This window comes from Citrus clementina, unplaced genomic scaffold, assembly GCF_000493195.1.
Source record: "Citrus clementina cultivar Clemenules unplaced genomic scaffold, Citrus_clementina_v1.0 scaffold_3, whole genome shotgun sequence".
Classification (NCBI taxonomy): Eukaryota; Viridiplantae; Streptophyta; class Magnoliopsida; order Sapindales; family Rutaceae; genus Citrus; species Citrus x clementina.
In genome coordinates this window covers 17,009,197-17,019,580 of record NW_006262339.1, presented here as the reverse complement: position 1 = coordinate 17,019,580, position 10,384 = coordinate 17,009,197, and the positions used below count along the sequence as shown (strand labels likewise).

Below are 10,384 nucleotides of genomic sequence, written 5' to 3'. Positions count from 1 at the left end.
AAAATGATTCATTTAGTGCAAAGATTACATGCCTAGAATTAGAAAATAAGACATTGCATGATAGTATTGCATCATTTGAGAATTCTAGCACTTCACATAAGCACTTAGAGTCACACATGAATGACTTGAAAAATGAGAATGAAATGCTTAGAAAGAAGAGTAATGAACTAAATGAAATTGTGCTAAAATTCACAAATGGGCAAAAGATGTTGGACAATTTGCTAAACTCACAAAAATGTGTATTTGACAAAAGTGGCATAGGTTATAAACCGAATTTGAAACAAAAATTTTACAAGAGTTATTTTGTGAAGAATACATCTATCAAAAATAAAATTGTATGTCATTATTGCAATCAAGATGGTCATATGAAAAATAGATGTGCAGTGAAGAGAAATGCATATTATGGTATGAAATGTGTTTGGGTTCCGAAAGGAACCATTGCTAACTCTCAAGGACCCCAAAAAGGTTTGGGTACCTAAAACTTGAGATTTTCTCTACAGGGCTTGAAGAAGAAGAAGAATAAATGGTACTTGGACAGCGGCTGTTCAAGACACATGACAGGGAATTATTCTTGGTTCTCAAGCTTTACTAAGATCGAAAATGGTGGAGATGTATCGTTTGGAGATAATTCAAAAGGAAAAATCATTGGGATTGGAAATGTCGGTAATGTATCCTCTACTCTCATTGAGAATGTGTGTTTGGTTGAAAACTTGAAACACAACTTGCTTAGTATTAGTCAATTATGCGATAAAGGATATAGAGTTATCTTTGATGAATCAAAATGTGTCATTGAGAATGCATGTGATGGGAAAGTCTTGTTTGTAGGAAATAGATGTGTTAATGTCTATACCATTAATATAGATTGTGCATCAACAAATGAGAAATGTCTTTCCGCATTGCATGATGATGGTTGGTTGTGGCATAGAAGATTAGGTCATGCAAGCATGGATTTGATTTCAAAAATCGTGAAAAATGATTTAGTAAAAGGCCTTCCAAAAATCAGTTTTCAAAAAGATAGAATTTGTGAAGCATGCCAATTTAGAAAACAAATCAAAACTTCCTTCAAAAGCAAGAATCATATCTCTACTTCAAAACCACTTCAATTACTTCATATAGATTTGTTTGGACCTTCTAGATATGCTAGTTTAAGTGGCAAATATTATGCATTTGTTATTGTGGATGATTATTCTAGATACACATGGGTATTATTCTTAGCTAATAAGGATGATGCCATTGATGCATTTCGAATTTTCTTTAAAAAGGTTCAAAATGAAAAAGGTTATTCTATTGCTTGTATTAGAAGTGATCATGGTGGAGAATTTGAAAATCATGCATTTGAAAATTTTTGTAATGACTTTGGCATTGAACATCAATTTTCATCACCTAGGACTCCACAACAAAATGGAGTAGTAGAGAGAAAGAATAGGTCTATTCAAGAAATGGCTAGGACCATGTTGAATGAAAACTCTTTGCCTAAGTATTTTTGGGTCGAAGCCGTCAACACCGCTTGTTATGTTTTAAATCGGGTGTTGATTAGACCTAATCTTAATAAAACTCCATATGAGCTTTGGAAAGATAGAAAACCCAACATTGGTTATTTTAAAGTTTTTGGATGCAAATGTTTTGTTTTGAACACAAAAGATAATCTTGGTAAATTTGATCCAAAATCTGATGTTGGTATCTTTCTTGGTTATTCAAATTCAAGCAAAGCTTATAGAGTTTATAATAAAAGAACTTTAGTTGTGGAAGAATCTATGCATGTTACATTTGATGAGTCTAACTTCTCCTCTACGGAGAAAGTTGTTGTTGATGATAATGCAGAAGAAGAACAACAAGAAGAAGCATCGAATGATAACCAAGAAGTCGCGCCACATGGAATTCAAGAGGAACATCATGAAGAAACAAATGCAGAGCAAAATGAAGGTACTTCACAAACACTCCCCAAGGAGTGGAGGTATGTGTCCTCTCATCCTAAGGATGTAATTTTAGGAGATCCCTCACGAGGTGTTACCACTAGATCATCTCTTAGGAACACATGTGAGCATGCTGCATTTATTTCTCAAATTGAACCAAAATCCTTTGCGGATGCGGAAAATGATGAATCTTGGATTATGGCAATGCAAGAGGAGTTGAATCAATTTGAGAGAAACAATGTGTGGGAGTTAGTTCCTAATCCAGAACATCAATCCATTATAGGCACTAAATGGGTATTTAGAAATAAAATGGATGAATTTGGTGTGGTTGTAAGAAATAAAGCTAGATTAGTGGCTCAAGGTTACAACCAAGAAGAAGGAATTGATTTTGATGAAACTTTTGCACCTGTAGCAAGATTAGAATCCATTAGGATGTTGTTAGCATATGCATGTCATAAGGATTTTATTTTATATCAAATGGATGTCAAGAGTGCTTTCTTAAATGGATATATTATGGAGGAAGTTTATGTGAAACAACCTCCTGGTTTTGAAAATGAAAAATTTCCAGATCATGTGTATAAGTTATCCAAGGTTTTGTATGGTTTAAAACAAGCACCTAGAGCTTGGTATGATAGGCTTAAAAACTTCTTATTGGATAACAATTTTTCGATGGGAAAAGCGGACACAACTCTTTTTGTTAAGCATAAGAACCAAGACATACTTATTTTTCAAATTTATGTTGATGATATTATTTTTGGTTCTACTAATGAGTTGTTGTGTAAAGATTTTTCATCATGTATGAGCCAAGAGTTTGAGATGAGTATGATGGGAGAGTTGAAGTACTTCCTTGGACTTCAAATCAAACAAAACGAGGAAGGAATTTTCATAAACCAAGCCAAGTACGTGAAAGATCTACTCAAAAGATTTGGCTATGAAAATGGAACGGCAAAAAGCACTCCTATGAGTACTACCATCAAGCTGGACAAAGATGAGAAAGGTAAGGAAGTTGATATCAAGACTTATCGAGGTATGATCGGATCCTTACTCTACTTGACTGCTAGTAGGCCTGATATTATGCTTAGTGTTTGCTTGTGTGCTAGATTTCAATCTTGTCCTAAAGAGTCTCACATGCTTGCTGTCAAACGCATTTTTCGATATTTAATTGGCACTATTAATCTTGGCCTTTGGTATCCTAGAGGAACTCATATTGATTTAACTTGTTATTCGGATGCCGATTTTGCTGGGTATAAGGTTGATAGAAAAAGTACTAGTGGAACATGTCACTTCCTAGGTCATTCTCTTGTCTCTTGGTTTAGTAAGAAACAAAACTCGGTTGCGCTTTCAACCACCGAGGCAGAATATATTGCCGCAGGTAGTTGTTGTGCACAAATTCTTTGGATGAAACAAACCCTTAGAGACTATGGTATTAAGCTTGATCAAATACCTATTTTATGTGACAATACTAGTGCTATTAATCTTTCCAAGAATCCCATTCAACATTCTAGGACTAAACATATAGAAATTAGACATCATTTCCTTAGAGATCATGTTCAAAAAGGATATGTTGTGATTAAATTTGTTTCCACTGAAAATCAACTTGCGGATATCTTTACAAAACCTCTTAGCGAAGAGCATTTTATAAAGATAAGACATGAGCTTGGAATGATGAATGTTGAATCTTAATTCATGTTTTACTATATAGCTTGATATGTTTGTTATTATATGGATTTATGGTTCATAAATTAGATAGCTTGATATGCTTGTAATTTTATGATTTTATGATTTTATGTTGCTTGCATTAAATGGCTTATTGAAAGGTTTTAAATCTTAAAATGATTTAAAATTAATCAATTTTTAAGGCCGGAAATAAAATGGTGTGTGTAATACAAGTTTAAGAGCTAGCAAATATTCCCTTTCTATTCATTTGGAAAATCATTTTTCCTTATTGATTTCTCTCGAGACAAATTTCGGATAACCGGATCTTCAATCCGGAAAACCGGATTTCCTAAGCTTCATTTATGCTTCAAACCGGATTACCGGTTATGAAAACCGAAAAGCCGGATTCGCAAGCAAAGCTTGCTGGACCAAACCGGATTTCCGGTTATGTCAATCCGAAAATCCGATTTCAAGACTTTGGCAAACCGGCATTGCTATCCTCTGGATCCAACCGGCAAACCGGTTCATGTTATCTGGAAAACCGTTTTTTGCGTGGAACCTTGCTCGTCACAACCGGAATTCCAGTTAGTGAAAACCGGAAATCCGGTTTCGGGTTTCAAGCTTCTGGTCACAACCGGACTTCCGGTTAGTGCAAACCGGAATTCCGGTTTCGGAAGCTATTTCAACTGTTCCTCTTCCCTCTTCAAACGGAAATCCGGTTCTTGCTCTCTCTCTAAAACCCGGTTTCTCTCTCTCATTTTTCACTCCAAAATCCATCTTTTTTCTTCCTTTTTCACATCAAATTGAATCAAGAAAATCATTCCCCATCACTTCATTCACTCAAAAGCATCTTTAAACTTCATTTTCATCATCCAAAACTCTAGATCTCAAATTCTACCTAGGGTTTATCCGAATTTTTCTCTCTCTAGATTTCTCATTCTCAAGCCGTTTTTTATTCAAATTGTTTCTCAAAATCACTTTCAATCCTCATTATCTTCATTCTCCTTATCCTTTTCAATCCCAAATCAACCATATCACAATGTCTAGTTCACGGCCGGTTCGAAGAAAAGGCAAAGAACCGGTTCAACAAACCGATCGGCCACGGGAAGCAAGGAGCACCACCAATCAATCCAATTTTGAGTCCACACATTTTCAGAACAAGAAACATCTAGCCAAACGTTTTCATCAACAGTTCAGGACTCGTGAGGTACTCCAAACCTTTTTTATTTTACCGGATTGGTTGAATCATCTTAGTATTAGCAATAGAACTTTATTGCAATTGTTGGAAGACGTTGGTTGGCTTAATGCATTGTTGATTGAGGAGAATGTGTATCCCGACTTGGTGAAAGTATTTTACTCGAATATGGATTGTTCCGCGGAGAAAGAGAATCGAGTAATCACCACAGTTGGAGGAGTTTTGATTGAGTTTGATGATTCGGACTTGAACAACATCCTAGGATCCTCCGATAATGGCCTAGAAATTTTTTCACCTAGGAAACCTCCTGACATTGATGACTATGCTTATATTGATGCTGTTAAGAATATATGTCGTCGTGTCGACCTTTCCGATGAAGATTGTACTATCCATTTTCGCAACCTTTGTCTTTGTCTTCAAACTCGGATATTCCTTCATTTTATTCAGAGTATTGTTCTTCCTAGATCAGGCCATTTGGATGAGGTCTCTCATATGGATGTCGCCTTGATTGATTGTATTCTTAGACATCGTCCAGTCGACTTAGGATATACCATTGTCCGAAACATGCTCAGCATACCTAAGTTGATTACCCGCTCCCTTCCATATGGTCATTTCATTACCCGAATCCTGAAATTTTTTGATGTACCTATTAAAGAACCGTCATGTAGACCGTCTAAGGGTATCGGAGATGAAGCTATTGTCGGCTTAGGCTTTGAGTGGAAGAATGGCACTTGGGTTAAATACTCTGAAAACAAGTTTACTTTCCTTGCTCCAAGTGATGATCGGCCACTTAATGATGTGGTTCCAGCCGATCAGCTACCCATTTTCTCACTCTCATTTTGGGGGCAGCGTAGACGCCGTGATCCTCCTGTGATTGCTTCAGATCCTGTTGTCTCTGCATCCGTTTCATCACCTCCACGACCTCCTACCTCTGGAGATGTTACTCTTCAACAGCTTATGGATGAGGTGCGGACACTTTCAGTGCGGCAGACTGAGTTTCAGCAGGAGCAGCAGCAGCAGCGGCAGCTGCAGCAGCAGCTCATTCATGGGCAGCGCCTCCTCTTTGAGCACTTCAGCATTCCATATCCATTTCCACCTCCATCATCTCCATCCTCACCACCTGAGTAGTATCTTGTGCTTGTACTTGGACACACCTACATTTCATTTACTGCATTGTTATGCCTTTTATGTTGGATGTTATGGATTTGTTTTGGTTGATCATTATGGATTATATGGATTTTCTTATGCTTGTGGATATTTTTGTTTTTACTAATGAGCTTATATTGCTACTTTGATAATTGATAGAGGGAGCTTTTATTCTTTTATTCTTTTTGATGATGAAGGGGGAGAATGATTTAATTTGTGTTATGAAAATATATGCATGTATCTAGGGGGAGCATGTATGCAGGGGGAGTTTTTATTAAACTATTTTCAAATCATTTTTTAACTTGCATTGATTAAGGGGGAGCTTTTTTATAACAAGATTAAAGTTTTGAATGTGCTTTGTCATCATCAAAAAGGGGAGAGTGTTAGCCTATATGTTTATAAATATTGATTTTGATGATAAAAAACCACATGTATTTATTGAGTCAAGATTTATGAATTGTGCTTTTATAATAAGAAAATGATGTTATGGGATTAAAGCATTTTGGACTAAAATGAAAGTAATTTTAAAATCTTTGATAGTATTTTAAATTTCGGATTTGGACCTATTTGAAACTATTTAAATGTTTTTGGACCATTCTATAATTTCACATAGTTTGGGCAAAGTCATAATTTCAGAAAGTTGTGGGATTGACAAAGCATTATTCTAAAGTTCTGAAATTGGACCTTTTTGCAAACTTTCATAACGTTTTGGGCCACACTACAGTTTTATAAAGTTTTGGGGTCAAACTATAAATTTGGAAAAATATTCACTGTAGCAGTTACTGTAGCAAGCGGAAATCCGGATTATGACAAACGGAAGTCCGGATTTTAGGCAGAATCTATCCGAATTAAAAGCGGAATTCCGGATCCTGACAAACGGAAATCCGGTTGTTGGGCAGTAAGCTACTGAGCGTAAGCGGAAATCCGGATGTTCAGAAATTTAAATTTGTGGCTGTAACGGTAACATTAAGCGGAATTCCGGTTGTCCATAACCGGTAATCCGGTTACGACCAAAATGTGCATAACGGCTAGTTGTTTAGCTCAAACTATAAGAACTCAAATCCAACTCATTTTCAATCTCTCCAACAAGCAAAAACAAAAAGCACACATGATATCTTGAGCTTACAACTTGCAAAACACAAATCATTGAATCATTCATTGTTCTTCATCTTTGAATATCTACTCATTGAGTGAGTTTCATTGTATCTTTCATTTCTTCAATTTATTTGTAAGAGTTTGAGTGTGTGAGACACTTGAGTGAAGAGATTGGGAGATAATCTCTTTGTTGTAAAGGTTTATTGACACCTCAAAGTCAATTGTAATTGTTGAAGCCTTGGAAAGGCTTGGATAGTGAAATCCTCGAGCTTGGATCGCTTGGAGGCATGGAAGTAGGCGGAGATTGCCGAACCACGTAAAAATTCGTGTGTTTGTTTCTCTTCTCCCTTACTCTTTAATTATCGTGCTATTATTGAACTTATTGTTTTCAATTATTGTTAAGACATTAGATTGCTTGTTGTGTGGATTTGTTAGGATAATTTTTAAAATTCCAATTCACCCCCCCTCTTGGGTTGCACACTTGTATTTCAGCAGGTGCATTACATAATCCAAATGGCATTCTCCTATATGCAAATGTGCCAAAAGGGCAAGTGAAAGTGGTCTTCTCTTGATCTTTTGGTGCTATGGGGATCTGATTATATCCTGAGTAGACATCTAGAAAGCAATAAAATTCATGTCCTGCTAATCTATCAAGCATTTGATCAATAAATGGTAAAGGAAAATGATCTTTACGTGTGACAGAATTCAACTTCCTATAATCAATGCATACACGCCATCCTGTAGTTACCCTAGTTGGTATCAATTCATTATCAGCATTGGTAACTACTGTGACTCCTGACTTTTTGGGGACAACTTGTACAGGACTGACCCATGAACTATCAGAAATGGGGTAAATGATACATGCATCTAATAGCTTAAGGACTTCTGTTCTAACAACTTCTTTCATATTAGGATTTAACCGACGTTGCATTTCCCTAGTAGATTTAGCATTTTCATCAAGGTGAATGTAATGCACGCAGTCTACTGGATTTATACCTTTTATGTCTGCTATAGTCCATCCTAATGCTCCTTTGTGCTCTTTTGTTTGTCATTGAGGGATGATGAGATGATTACCGGCAGAGTACTTTCTTCTCCCAAAAATGCATATTCCAGAGTGTTGGGTAATGGTTTGAGCTCGAGTTTCGGTGGTGATTCTAATGATGGGATGAGTTTCTTCTCTGATGGTGCTAGTTGTTCAACTCTTGACTTCCATTTATTAGTGTCCATGGATGGTGCTGAGTCAAGCAGGGCGTTGACCTCATCAACCGATCTGTCAATATCAAAATCCAAACCAAAGTGAGTTAAACATGTTTGTAAAGGATCATCACTAAGGTTTGAAACAAAAGTATCATCAACTAATGCTTCAATTAAATCCACATCAACAATTCCATCATCTGCACTGTGAGGTTGTTTGGCAATGTTGAAGATGTTCAGCTCCATAATCATGTTGCCGAAGGACAACTGCATATTTCCGGTCCTGCATTGAATAATGGGGATGTGCTTCCTTGAATCCTGTATTGGTTGAGTGTCAATTACAATAAAATCAACAGGAAAATAAATTTTGTCTACCTGGATAAGCACGTCCTCCACAATACCACGAGGTATTTTCGTGGACCGATCTGCAAGCTGTAACACCACTGGAGTTGGGTGTAATTCTCCCAGTCCAAGTTTCACGAATACAGAGTAAGGCAAAAGATTTACACTAGCTCCTAAATCCAACAAAGCATTCTCAATTGTGTGGTTCCCTATACTACATGAGATAGTGGGGGAGCCTGGGTCTTTGCATTTTAAAGGAATTTTATGTTGGAGTATAGAACTAATGTTTTCTGTTAAAAAAGCCTTCTTTTGAACATGCATATTTCTCTTTTTAGTACAAAGGTCTTTAAGAAACTTGGCATAAGATGGAACTTGTTTAATAGCATCAAGCAAAGGGATGTTAACACTTACCTGTTTGAAGATTTCAAGAATCTCACCTGTGGATTTTCCTTTCTTTCCTTTAGCTAACCTTTGAGGAAATGGAGCTTTGGGAACGTATTCTCATGGGTTAGTTTCTTCTTTCTCCTCCGGTGATGAGTCCTCAACATTCACAGGTACAATTTGATTTTCTTTTGTCACCGGCATCTCCACTTTGTTGTCGACTTCCTTTCCTTTTCGCAAGGTCATTACTGCTTTGATCTCTCCATGCTGCTGTGGTGAACTGGTACTTGCTTCATGTACTCCTTTAGGATTAGGCACTGGTTGACTTGGAAATTTGCCTTTCTCAACGGTCATTGCCAAGGTCTGAACTGAAGAAGCAAGTTGTCCCACCATCTTCTCGAGGCTTGAAACCGATTGAGCTTGTGAGTTGAAGCCTGCTCTCAACTCATTTCGTAGTCCATCAATGGTGCGGTTCTGTTGCTCAATCGTAGAGTGAGTAAGATTCTTGAGATTTTGGAATGAATCCTCCCATGGTCTGGGTTGAGAGTAGTTCTGGTTCTGATTGTATGGTCTAAATGGGGGCTTAGAGGCTTGAGGATTTTGAGAAATTTGTTGCATTGGTGGAGCTGGAGCTGCTGGTCCATTCTATTGGAATCCTTGAGACCATGAAAAATTGGGGTGGTCTCTCCATCCAGGGTTATATGTGTTGGAGTATGGGTTGTAATTCGATGGTTTTCTCATTACACCTATGGCATTGGCTTGATCTGAGTATGAGTCATGGTCATGTGGCTCTGTTGATTTAGCAGTCGATAACGATGCTATTTGTCGAGCAAGACCTTCAACCATCTCCTTGACTTCTTTGATTCCCGAAGTTGACTCGCCAATTTGAACCTCATTCACTCCTTTAATTCTTCTAGTAGTCCTGAGTGATCGACTCCGTTGTTGGGAATTATCTGCTTGTCGCTGGAAGAATTCCCAAATCTCTGATGCACTTTTTGACATTAGCTCTCCTCCACTCGTTGCCATTAGCCATTCTTGCACATTCGGCAATAATCCCTCCAAAAAGTATTGGCATTGGTGCCATTTCTCATACCCATGATGTGGACACTTTAAGAGTAGCCCATTGAATCGCTCCCATGTTTCGAAAAATTGCTCGTCTTCTCTCTGAGTAAACTCTGAGATTTCCCTGCGAATAGCATTGGTTTTATGCACTGGGAAATATTTATTCAAAAATTTCGTTACCATTTGTTCCCATGATGTGATGCTATTAGCAGGCAAAGTATTTAACCATGAACGAGCTCTATCCTTTAAAGAAAATGGAAATAATCTGAGTTTAACATCATCGTCTGAAAAATTTTCATATTTAAAAGTTTGACAAATGGCATGAAAATCATTCAGATGATTATATGGATCCTCATTTTCTAGGCCATAAAATGTGGGGAGACAATTTAGCACACTAGGT

General features: G+C 37.2%; 1 non-coding gene across 1 annotated transcript; it reads left to right on the top strand.

The window, feature by feature from the left end:
• Window positions 1-10,012: 10,012 nt before the first annotated feature.
• On the top strand, window positions 10,013-10,116 carry LOC112100477. Its single transcript, XR_002906847.1, has one exon. It is a non-coding gene; the product is annotated as a small nucleolar RNA R71 (small nucleolar RNA).
• Window positions 10,117-10,384: the final 268 nt, after the last annotated feature.